At 51.5% G+C, this 13,039-nt stretch overlaps 1 protein-coding gene across 2 annotated transcripts in view; it reads right to left on the bottom strand.

Annotated features, from left to right (window-relative positions):
* Positions 1–13,039, bottom strand: part of HIVEP3 (HIVEP zinc finger 3) — a 297,820-nt gene that overhangs the window by 151,862 nt on the left and 132,919 nt on the right. For both annotated transcript variants that reach the window (XM_054292448.1, XM_054292449.1), the window contains exon 2: positions 11,036–11,107. The gene's annotated coding sequence lies outside the window, so the exon portion shown is untranslated. The remainder of the gene's footprint in view (positions 1–11,035; positions 11,108–13,039) is intronic.

The following is a 13,039-nucleotide window of genomic DNA, read 5'->3' as shown; positions in this document are numbered from 1 at the left end:
CTAAGGACAAATTTTCCTCCAATATGCAAAAATGGGATTTTAATCACTTTCTGTTATTGGTGTGAGGGGTTTGGAGCTGTGGGGAACAGGAAATGTTCCCTGCAGGAAGGGGCTGGGACAGGGACACCTCTGCTGCTGGGCTTGCATTGGATAGATACTCCCTTGTGGGAAAAGCCTTTGGGATTCTGGTGTTCAGGATCCAGAGATGAGGTGGGAAAAGAGCTCCAAGGACATCGAGTCCCAGCTGATCCCACCCTGTCCCCAGCCCAGAGCTCTGAGTGCCACCTCCAGGGATTGCTGGGGCACCTGCAGGGATGGGCACTGCAAAGCTCCCTGGGCAGCCCCTGGCAAGGCCTGAGCCCCCTTTGCATGGGGAAATTGCTGCTGTGCCCACCCTGAGCTGCCCTGGCCCAGCCTGAGGCCGTTCCCTCTGCTCCTGTCCCTGTTCCCTGGAGCACAGCCCGACCCCCCCGGCTGTGCCCTCCTGGCAGGAGCTGTGCAGAGCCACAAGGGCCCCTGAGCCTCCTTTGCTCCAGGCTGAGCCCCTGCCCAGCTCCCTCAGCCTCTCCTGGGGCTCCAGACCCTTCCCAGCCCCATTCCCTGCCCTGGATTCACTCCAGCCCCTCCAGGCCATTCCATGAAGATTGAATTTGTCACAGATTTCAGATTCTCTGTTGACTCCACCTGCACATCCCTGGCTCCACAGGAGCCTCCTGCTTTCAATATTCCCAATGCAGAGCGTGGATTTTTATTTTCTGTACCCAGAACAAACCTGAAAATGAACCTGCCCCACCTGACTGCTGGAAAATGCTGTTTATTCTGCTCCATAATTTTGCTTCTGTGGTATAATGATAATGATGATAATAATAAGGAGAGAAGAAACAAGAAAACAACCAGGAAAAATTAAAGCCATTTTGTTTATCTGCATCAACATGAAATGGCAAATGAGGCTGTTAAAACTGTGGAGTTTAAAAGTTGCAGCATCTTGCAGGATTAAATCAGAACTGGTCACATGGGTTTGAATAAAAAAGAATTTAAAAATCTGCCTGGCTGCTTGGCTGGGAGAAGCTGATTTTTGTTCCTATAAACAACAGTAGCATGGAGAATAAACAAATAATATTCTAATTGCTTCCATGGCTGCAGAACAGAGCACAGGGCTGGATTATAACTGAAACAACAAGTTCTGGGGATAAATCTTGTTAAAAGTAAAATGGTTCAAGAGCTGAGTGCTCCCTGTTACTAATATTCCATCACATCCTTTTCCTGATTTTTCCCTCATTTTCCCTGGGTGATCCATCCCTGTGTTGCTTTAACACCTTGAGGCAAACACACCCCCTGAAATTTCTCTTAACAACGTGGCTCCCATTTCCTGAGGATGCCCCACTGCTCACAGGGAATTTTAACAGCTCTGCTGCTCCTTTTCTTCAAGACCCAAATACTGAAATGTATTTTAAATCCCTGTGCCAGTCATTGGCCTCCACATGCCTAAATTACCCCAGTCTTTGATTGCCCATCTGGGGCTGGATTTGAAATCCCTGGATTTGAAGCTTCTCTGGAATATCAAACCCCTCTGGTTTGGAATTTGGTGATTTTTAAGGTTTTCCAAGCCCCTCTAAGATATCAAACCCTTGGGGTTGGGAATTTGGTGAATTTTAAGGCTTTCCAAAGCTCTCTGGGTGATCAAACCCTTGGGGTTTGGAATTGGACGATTTTTAAAGTTTTCCAGACCTCTCTGGTCCATCAAACACTTGGGGTTTGGAATTTGGTGATTTTTAAGGTTTTCCAAACCTCTCTGGGCTATCAAACCCTAGGGGTTTGGAATTTGGTGATTTTTAAGGTTTTCCAAACTTCTCCAGTCCATCAAACCCCTGGGGTTTGGAATTTGGTGTTCTTTAAGGATTTCCAGCCAGTGGGAGGTTGGAATGAAATAGTTTTTAATCACAAACCATCCTGTGATTCTATAACTCATCAATATACAGAGATAAGGAAACCTTTTCCTCCAAACCTGACCATCTGTGGATGCTCCTCTGCACATTTTCATTCTTTTTTTTTTCTAAAATTCTCAAAGAATAACAGAGCCCTTGACCAAACCATGGGCAGACAGAGAATTGCCTTGTCCATGCACACCTGGAAACACTTTGCAGAGCAGCCTGGCAAAAATTCCAAGAGAGGAACAAGATATCCCAAAACACAAAGTGTTCCTGAGCAGGCTGTGGAGAAAGGGCTGTTGTTGGATTTCCCAATGGATTTTCTCAATCCATGGCAGTGTGTTTAAGGGATTCCGAATGTGTTTGTGGCTGGGGATGTGTTCTGTCCCCACCTGTCAGAGCTGGGGCAGTTCTCTGCTGTTCTTGGGGCAGTTCTCTTGATCTCTCCCACAGCCAATCCTCCCTCCAGGAGATCTCTGCTCTCCATGGCCACTGAGTGTCCCTGCAGGGCTGATCCAATTCCAGCATCCCATGGGGAGATGCTGCGCCCAGGGCAGGAGCCAAGCATTCCTACCTGGATCCAATCTGAGCCTGGCACAGCACAGCAGCCTTTGCCCCCTGCATTGCCAGAGGAGCAGCTTTCTGCTGCCCTGCATTGCCAGAGGGAGCCCAGGCCCATCTGCAGCAGCCCTGGAGCTGCAGAGGAAAACTCCCCCCTTGTGCAGGATCCCTGCTGCAGCAGAGCCACAGCTGGCACTGCAGGAGGGCTGAGCCCCCCTGGCATGGGGCTGGGACACCAGCCTGAGCCACAGCGTGCCAGGGCCTGCTCTCACTCTGGCAGGGTTTGTTTGTACTGTTGCATTTGTATTTTTGATTTAGTTTGGTTTGTATTACTGCATTTTCAATTTACTTTTATTTTTTCTCTATTGCTCCCATATCTTTGCCTGAGAGCCCCTTAATTTCAAAATTATAATAATTCAAAGGGAGGGGGTTTGCATTTTCCATTTCAGGGGAGGCTCCTGCCTTCCTCAGCAGAAACCTGGCTGTTCAAACCAGGACAGGATGAAAGACAGTAAAATATGAAAGATGACATTTGGAAAGCAGCTTCCCCTTTCCTAGTGGATCTGCTTGGGGATCTTTTGGGATTGCTTTTGTTCTTTTGGGATCTGAGCCTTATGGAGCATAGCAATACTTCCCAAAGGAAGAAATGCCCCAGCCTTAATACCCCAAATGCTTTGCATTTGGACACTGGAAGGTGGAAATATCCCAGTGGCAGCTTAGGAAATCCTGGAGGATTTTGAGCTGAAATCCTTCCCTGTGAAGGGCTGGAATTCCCAGAGCAGCTGTGGCTGCCCCTGGATCCCTGGGAGTGCCCAAGGCCAGGCTGGAGCATCCTGGGACAGTAGAAGGTGTCCCTGCCCATGGAATGGGATGGGATGGGTTTTAAGACCTCTTCCAACCCACACAATTCCAGGATTCCATGAACGACTTTTGCCATAGAATTACACCCAAAATCCCAACCAAACCCCTGCCCCTTTCCCCGATGCAACTCCCCAGGAAAACAGGGATCTGATCTTGGCTGGGTCAGGCTTGGAGGCCCTTCCCTGGCTCGGGGCCAGGAACACTGGGGCTGCAAATGCCAACGGATATTTTGGGATTACTCCGTGGAACTGCTAAGCCAAGCTGCCATAATATCTGTCCCTGGTTTAATTCTGTAGTCAGGGCTTCCCAAATGAAAGCAGAGCCTTTCTATTCCTAAAAGCTGGAATTTGGGAATGCCCAGCAGGAGGTCCAGGCTGGACACGCAGCCAGAAGGATTTCACACAGGATCTGCTCAGTTCTGAAGAACAAAATCTTTCGGAGTTTTTCAGAATTAATGCTCATTTCAACTTGAAATCCCCTGGGACAGCTTCGCTTTCCAAGCAGCTCAGTGAGGCACAGAGAAGCATCTTGGGAGAAATTCTAAAAATAACCCCTCTGGTTGCCACAGCAAAGAACCCAAACATGCCCAAAAATATTTCAGTGCAAACAGAACCTGGAGCTCACTTTTTTTCTGCCTCCTCTCCCAGCACCACAACCTGCCACGGTTTGCTTACAGGAGCAGAGAATTCAAATTCAGCATCTTTTCTCCTCACTGGGCTCCATCCATGTCTCACACCCAGTTTGAACCTCCTTTCCTTGCAGCTGCCCAGAGTTTCAGTCCACTCAAACAGGAATTTCATAACTCTGCATGCAAAACTACCAGTAACTCCCTCGTTTTATCTCTGTGACCTCAGAGCTTGGGCACCCTCCGGGCCACCAAGAGAAGGGATTGTAGGAGCTGCTCTCTGCTTTTCACAACCCTCCCCAGCCCTGGCACATTCACAGATAGCAACCAAGGCTCTGGATTCCCTCTGGAGAAGTGTCTTGGGTTGGAAATGCAAGATGTGTCTTGGGTGTGTGTGTTCTGTTCCCACCCGTCAGAGCTGGGGCAGTTCTCTGCTGTTCTTGGGGCAGTTCTCTTCATCTCTCCCACAGCCAATCCTCCCTCCAGGAAATCTCTGCTCTCCATGGCCACTGAGTGTCCCTGCAGGGCTGATCCAATTCCAGCATCCCATGGGGAGATGCTGCGCCCAGGGCAGGAGCCAAGCATTCCTACCTGGTTCCAATCTGAGCCTGGCACAGCACAGCAGCCTTTGCCCCCTGCATTGCCAGAGGAGCAGCTTTCTGCTGCCCTGCATGGCCAGAGGGAGCCCAGGCCCATCTGCAGCAGCCCTGGAGCTGCAGAGGAAAACTCCCCCCTTGTGCAGGATCCCTGCTGCAGCAGAGCCACAGCTGGCACTGCAGGAGGGCTGAGCCCCCATGGCATGGGGCTGGGACACCAGCCTGACCCTCCACCCACCTCCCTGCTGGAAGAGGTCTCATCCCCACCTATTCGTTTTCATTGCTTTCTTATCCAGTGAGAAATCCCAATGATCCCAATCCCAATGATCCCAAATCCCAACAATCCCAATTCCCAATAATTCAAAATCCCAATGATTCCAATTCCCAATGATCCTAAATCCCAATGATTCCAAATTCCAGTGATTCCAAATCCCAACAGCCCACAAACTTCAAGTGGCAGAAGCCACCAACCTGCTCTAAAAATTGCCTGTTCTGGGCAAAACTCTGTCCAAAAAGTGCATGGGAGAAACCCCCCAGGTTACCCCACACAACACCCTAAGGCTCCAAAATCCAGAGACAGCCACGAGGAAATTTTCAGAGCTCTCCCAGGGAGCTCAGGCCAGTCCAGGAAAAACAGGGTAAGAAACCATGGCAGGTTTTCATGTGCCACCTGCACACACTGCACACACCGCCAGGGCCCTGAATATAAACACACAGCCCTTTCCTGGCTGCTGAGGGAACAACCCTGGCTTGTTCTCCCAGCGAGGCAGAGCTGCAGCTGCTGGAGGATCAGACACGTTCAGGGCGGGACCTTCGCTGCCCCCTGTGCCCCCCTTTCTTTTCACAGTGTTTGGAGGTTTATGAATAAGGCATTGATGGTGCCCAAACCTCAGATATCCACCTTGGAGGGAGAGCTAAAATTAGCGTGGAGTTTATTCGACGAGTTGTCAGGAGGGAAGGGAGCTCGTGTGGGATGCTGGAGATCCAGCAGGCAAAACAGCATTCCCAAAAAAATACCAGGGAAGGCTGCGGCACTTGTGATGGGTTTGCACACACCCCACACCCCATTTATCCAAAAAACTCGGTTATTCCTGGAAAGCCCAGCAGGGTGAAGCTGTGCCAGCATATCCAAGCAGAGAGGAAGAGCTCTGGGAGCAGGGGAAGAGCTGAGGTGCAACATGTGAGCAGTGACTTCAATTTCCATCCCAGCAGACCCTAAATCAGTTTGAAGGCAGTAAATACAGAGATGACATCCCTTACCATGGAGAAATAGGCAGGGGTGGATAAAGCATGACACTTTGCCAGCAAAGAATTGGGGGAAAAGGAAAAGAAACTTAATTTTCACTTCAAATGGGATCGGGGAATTCATGGCCAGAAGTGCCCGGCTTGCAGGAGAGAGAGAGGGGTCAGTAAAATCCCAGAGAGATTGGGAAAGGAAAGCAGAAGCTCCCTGGCTGGAGTGAAACCAGTGAGTGAGGATGTGTGCAGCTGGAGCAGGGCACACTGAGGGCAGAGCTCAGGGATCTGCAGCTCCTCCCGAGGGGCAGCTCCCATCTCTGCTCCGGGACAGGGACAGCAGCCAGGGCACGGCTGGGGCTGGGCCAGGGCAGCTCAGGCTGGAGATCAGGGCAAGGCTCTTCCCCCAGAGGGTGTTGGCACTGCCCAGGCTGCCCAGGCAATGGGCACGGCCCCGAGGCTGCCAGAGCTCCAGGGATGCCCAGGCTGGGCTGGCTGGGGGCTCTGGGCAGGGTTTGGCTTTGGGATTGATCATCCCTGTGGGTCCCTTCCAGCTCAGCACATTCCATGGTTGTGTGAGAGTGAGGGATGGGGGAGATGAAGGATGGGGGAGAAATTTGGGCAGCGCTGCAGGGATGGCCAGGGTGGGGTTGGTGGGGGGTCTGGGCAGGGCCAGGGTTGGACTGGATGATCCCTGTGTGACAGATGAGCAATGCCATGGCTGATTCCCACAATTAAAAGGCAAATATCCTGTATCTATGTCAAGAGCAGTTTTATAGATTTATAGTTGTGTTTTACCCCCCTTGTGTTCCTCTCAGGGGTGCCCTGGGTTTGGAACATTTGGGAGGGTCCCTCATTACCATGGCAACAGCTGCCCCCAATCCAGGTGTCAGGCAGTGATCTCCACTCTGGGCAGGGAAGGAGGAGTCCATGGACACAACTTTGCGGGGGCCAAAGGATTAAAAGGGGAAACCATCCATGGTGTGGGTGAGCACATGTTGGGGAAGTCCTCTGCTCCTGTAATATTTTCTCTATCCAGTCTTCTGTTGTATTTTTGATAAGGTTTCAAAAAACCTTTTAAATTTTTGAATGTGAGGATCATTTCTCACACCTGTGGGTCCTTTCCCACCTTGGTTATTCTGTGATCCTATTCTGGGATTCTCTCATCCATCCCCTGCAGTTACCTGTGGATAACCTATGCACCCCTGGAGGCACCCATGTGGCACAGCCCCTCCTTCCCCTTCCCAACCTTTGCTTACATTTCATCTCCATTACTCTGCTTCCAAAATTTAATAAAATTAATCCCAGCACGTTGTGAGTTCATTAATCAGATGGGATTTACAGTGCCAATTGCTGCTGTCTGGGTGCTGAGGGCAGGGAGAGGCTGCAGCCACCCCAAAGGAGCAGCACAGACCCACAAGGCTGGCTCTGCTCACACCAAGGGCTTCATTTCAGGCTTTTTTTCTCTGATTTCCCCTCTAGAAGAGCTCCCGTGGGTGCAATCAGTGATCTCCTGGTGTCAGCCCCGCTCCCCTCACAGCCCTCAGCAGCAGAGCGGGAAATCCCTGGAAATTCAGTTTTTTTCATCAAAATTAATGACCTGGGATCATCCAATCCACGTGGTCCAACTACAGCTTTTTGCCCTCTCCCTGTTGTTCCCTTCTCAGTAAAGGATTTTTTAAAATTCCTGTTGCAAAGAAACCACTAAACTATTTTTGGTTGGGTTTTTTTCTTCTCCACCAGGAACAAGCTGTGTGAATTCGAGAGAAATGGGGCTATTTTGACAGGCCAGAAGCTTTCATTCCCTTCACTGATCTTTCCTCCCTGCGAGCTGATCTCCAAGACACCGAACCGGAGCATCCCCGGAGCATCCTCAGAGCATCCCCGCAGCATCCCTGCCCTCTCAGCCCTTCCAGCTATCCCTGCTCATCTCCAGCCATGCCACTGCTCCGGGAAGGGCCAGCCCAGTGCTCGGTGGCCTCGGTGACACCCCGGAGCTGATGGGGACCACAGCACTGGGGATGTTTCCCCTTTTCCCTGCCCGCTGGAGAATTAATTCTGCTCTCACCGGCTCTGTCTGGGCGGGCCCCGCTCCTCGCAGTTGTTTACAAACATGCTAAACCCCATTTAAACCCCATTTAAACCCCATTTAAACCCCATTGTGTCGCGCTCCAGCTGCCCGAGGAGTTTTGACTCAGCTCCTGGCCCCGCACCAGAATTCGGAATGACAGATTGCCAAAAAGGACGGCGAGGGAGGGGGTGTGGGGCGGCCAGACGACACAGCAGATGAATTTATTGAGTTTATTGTGAGTTTATTGTGAGTTTATTGTGGGTTTATTGTCCCTCTGCCGCCGGGGATGGAGGGCAGGAGGCAGGCCTGGCTGAGGGACACTGCAAGGAACACTGGGGATGGGAAGGTCGGGGGATAATCAGCTTTAAGTGTTGGTGCAGGCGGCTCTGAGCTGTCACTGCTGCTCCCGGGGAGCACAACCTGTCCCCTGCAATTGGTGCTCAACCCTGATCACCCTCAAGCCCTGCCTAAACCAGCTGTGCCTTCTGCAGGGCCAGCAGCAGGAGCAGCTCCCCCAGCCTGGCCCATCCCCAGCTTTCCATCCTGTGCCAGCACATTTTACCTGGGAAAATGCCCCACAGCCTGGCTGCAGCCAGGGGACAGGTATCCCTGTGGAAAAAGCTCCAAACAATCCCCAAACAATCCCATTTTCTCTGGCTCGCATCAGCCAAGTGATTCTCAGTCCTTAAAATCCACCCAACACCAGCGCCAGACCTGGAATTGAGTCCCTAAAATGTCCTGGGGCAGATCACATCCATGCCCAGCAGCATCCAAGTCTTTCCAAGAGCTCCATGAGCCGCGATTTATTCCCACAAACTTCCCCCAACACTGGGCAGGCAGCATCCCCCAGGAAGGGAAAATTTCAGCAGCAAATGAAGAGATTTAATGAAGTTTGCCAGGGGAAAAGGCAGAGCTGCAGGGGAGGTGGGATTTGGGAACTGCTGTCATGTTCAAGGGGAGAGACCCAGCAGCAGCTTCTGTTTCTCAATATTTGACATTTTCAGCTCCACCTTCACCCTGCAAACCACTCCTGGCTGCTGGAACCAGAAAATCACCTGGATGGGATCATCTACAAACCAAGCCAGAGCCCTCTGTCAGCAGAAACAAAGTGGAAAATCAAATCTGGACCAGTCCTTATCCCTCAAAACATCATTTAATGCTCAGTCACCAATGCCTGCTCTAGGAACTGCAACCCCCTCGGGCTGTGTCACCTCAGAGGGGCACAAAACCCACAGGAAAACAAAGAACCCATCACAAAACCAGGCCTGGACTTGACCCCAAACCCCTGAGGGCATGGGGAGTGTTATCCCCACACCCTCAAGTCCCTGAGGGCAGAAGGTCTGGTATCACCAAACCCCCAAAGCTTGAAACCCCACAGAAAGCCCTGAACCCCTCACAAAACCAGGCCTGGGCTTGACCTCAAATCCCTGAGGGCACAAGGTCCGTGATCCCCACGCCTCAAAGCCCTGAATCCCACAAAAAGCAAAGAAGCCATCACAAAACCAGGCCTAGGCTTGACCCCAAAGCAATGAAGGCACGGGGTTTGTGATCTCTACACCCCAAGGCCCTGAACCCCACAGAAAGCAAAGAACCCAAATAACCAGGCCTGGGCTTGACCCCAAAGCCATGAGAGCATGAGGAGTGTTATCCCCACACCCCAAACCCATGAGAGCATGGGGTCTGTGATCCCCACACCCCCAAAGCCCTGAACCCCACAGAAAGCAAAGAACCTGTCACAAAATCAGGCCTGGGCTTGACCCCAAATCCATAAGGGAATGAGGAGTGTTATCCCCATATCCCACAGCCCTGAGGGCATAGGGTTTGTGTTTGCCACACCCAAGATCCCTGGGAACATGGGGTCTGTGATCCCCACACCCCAAAGCCCTGAACCCCACAAAAAGCAAAGAAGCCATCACAAAACCAGGCCTGGGCTTGACCCCAAACCCCTGAGGGCACAAGTTCTGTGATCCCCACCCGCCAAAGCCCTGGGGGCAGAAGGTCTGGGATCCCCACAACCCAAAGCCTTGAGGGGGTCTGTGATCCCCACACCCCCAAAGCTCAAAACCCCACAGGAAAACAAAGAACGCCTCACTAAACCAGGCCTGGGCTTGACCTCAAATCCCTGAGGGCAAGGGGTTTGTGATCCCCACACCCCGAAGCCCTGAACCCCACAAAAAGCAAAGAACTCAACACAAAATCAGGCCTGGGCTTGACCCCAAAGCCCTGGGAGCACAGAGTCTGTGGTCTGCACAACCCAAAGCCCTGAGGGCAGAAGGTCTGGGATCCCCACAGCCCAAAGCCCTTAGGACATGGGATCTGTGATCCCCTCACACCCCAAAGCCCTGAACCACACAGAAAGCAAAGAACCCATCACAAAACCAGGCCTGGGCTTGGCCCCAAAGCCATGAGGGCATGAGGTGTGTGATCCCCACACCCCAAATCCATGAGGGCATGGGGAGTGTTATCCCCACAATCCCAAAGCCCTGAACCCCACAGAAAGCAACTAAACCATCACAAAACCAAGTGTGGGCTTGACTGCAAAGCAATGAAGGCATGGGGTTTGTGATCTCCACACCCTACAGCCCTGAGGGCAGAAGGTCTGGGATCCCCACACCCCCAAAGCCCTTAGGTCATGAGATCTGTGATCCCCTCACACCCAAGGCCCGAAACCCCACAGAAAGCAAAGAACATATCACAAAACCAGGCCTGGGCTTGACCCCAGATCCATGAGGGCACAAGGTCTGAGATCCCCACACTCCAAAGCCATGAGGGCATGGGGTCTGGGATGCCCACACCCCAAAGCCCTAAACTCCACAGAAAGCAAAGAAACCATCACAAAAGCAGGCTTGGGCTTGACCCCAAAGCCCTGGTGGCATGTGATTTCTGATCCCCACACCCCAAATCCCTGAGGGCAGAAGGTCTGGGATCCCCACACCTCCAAAGCCTTGAGGGGGTCTGTGATCCCCACACCCCCAAAGCCCCGAACCCCACAGAAAGCAAATAAACCATCACAAAAGCAGGCTTGGACTTGACCCCAAAGCCCTGGGGCACAGGGTCTGGGATCTCTACACCCCAAATCCCTGAGAGCACAGAGTTTTTGGTCCCTACACCCCCAAGTCCCCTGGAGCAGGCACTGTGGCCATGGCTGAGCTCTTACCTGTGGGAAAGCTGCTACAGGTGCATCCTCTGAGAGGCGGAGGAGACTCAGGTGTTCATAGGAAAAGGGTGCCTGGAGTGGGAGAGAAGAGACATTCGTGAGATGAGGCAGCTTGGACAGCCTCTCCAAAAATCAGGGATTTTATTCCTTGTTTCCAAATCAGGGAGTTTATTCTTTGCTCTCAAATCAGGGATTTTATTCCTTGCTCCCATCCACACTTCAGGGATTTTCCCTGCTCGCCCTTTCCCTCCTTATCTCAACCCTTCTGTCACCATTTTGGCTTTATCTTTATCTTTTAGGCATTTTTTCCCTGTGCTCTCCTCTTCTCTTTAGCAAGCAAATAATTTTGGAGGAGCAGAACTGCAGAGTTTTCTCTGCACGTGGAATAATCCATTTCCAGAGACACAAAGAACCAGGCATGGGAGCCTGGCTGGTGATGGGGCTTCTGCTTCTCCTAAAATCAGACCCAGAGTGCAAATTCAACCCCATCCTGAGTAATTCAGGGCTGGGAGTGCAAATTCAGCCCCATCCTGAGTAATTCAGAGCTGGGAGTGCAAATTCAGCCCCATCCTGAGTAATTCAGAGCTGAGAGTGCAAATTCAGCCCCATCCTGCATAATTCAGAGCAGGGAAATAAAGCTGAGCTCTGCCGTGGGCTCTGACACAGTCAAGGATGGTTCATGTACTCCCAGCCTCAGTGGGGCTAAACTTTAATAGAGAAGTAAATGGGAATTAAATAAGAAAGGTTGTGGGAAGGTACCCAGGAAAAATAATGTTCAAAAGGCTGGGGCTGGCTTAACAAATTTCACAGAATCCCAGAATCCCAGAAACATGGAATCCCAAAATCCCAGAATGGTTCGGGTTGGAAGGGACCTTAAATCCCACCCAGTGCCACCCCTGCCATGGCAGGGACACCTCCCCTGTCCCAGATGCTCCAAGCCCCAATGTCCAGCCTGGATTTGAACAGTGACAGGATGAGCCAGAACCTGTCCTGGATACAGGGAAAAGGGCAGGATGAGGAGGCTGCCACAGGGCACCATCCATGAAGGTGTCTCCAGCCCCAGGGGGGGGAAAACTGCAGAGGTGACAGAGGTGGCATCCCTGTGGTGGCCTGGAGCATCCTCAGTGGCTGACTGTTGAAGATTGCAATGCAAGATGTTTTCAATTACCATCTGTATGGCAGATTGCCTTTGTCAAGTGGGCAGTTTGCCTTATCTCTCTCTTTGAGTGACCACATTCACACCTCCCTTGGGAGGGGACACCTGCTGATAACAGCTACTGAATGTCCCTGCATGGCTGATAAGAACTACAGCATCCCATTGGGAGATGGGAGCCCAGAGGGAGGAGCCAAGCATTCCTACCCGTATATAATCCAGAGGTTTTTGAGACACAGCACAGCTTTCTCCACAAAATTTCCCAGAGGAGCAGCAGCTGTCTCTTCTTCCACTGGATCTTTGAAGGAAGAATACATCCTTCTCTACAGATCCCCCTTGCTCCAGCAGAACCAGCCCTGACACTGCAGGAGGGCTGAGCCACAATTCCAATGGGACTGCTGCCAACAGCCTGACCCACAGGGTGTCAGGTTGGGTTCTGACTCTGGCAGTGTTGTTCTAGTTCACTGCATTGCTTATTTTATCCTTTTTTTTTCCTTTCCCTATTAAAGAACTGTTATTTCCTGCTCCTATGTTTTTGCCTGAGAGCCCCTTAATTTAAAATTTATAGCAATTCGGAGAGGTGAGGAGGGTTCACATTTTCCATTTCGGGGGGGCTCCTGCCTTCCTTAGCAGACTCCTGTCTTTCCAAAACAAGACACTGACTGGGACTGGGAATGCAGGAGGAACAGGAGGAGGCACTGCAGAACTTCATCCACACCCACACCCATCCAGGATTACTCTTTTTGCCTTTTTCAATTAATATTTCTCATTACACAGCAGGAAATAACTCCAGGCAGGTCAGACTGTGAGGATTTAATGGAAGCAACACTTTTAGGCAGGAACTCTTCCCA

Source organism: Melozone crissalis, unplaced genomic scaffold, assembly GCF_028551555.1.
Source record: "Melozone crissalis strain CALT ecotype California unplaced genomic scaffold, PUWL_Pcris_2 ptg000111l_1, whole genome shotgun sequence".
In the NCBI taxonomy this organism is placed as follows: Eukaryota; Metazoa; Chordata; class Aves; order Passeriformes; family Passerellidae; genus Melozone; species Melozone crissalis.
Note: the sequence above shows the minus strand (reverse complement) of the source record. Positions and strands in the feature narration are given on the sequence as shown.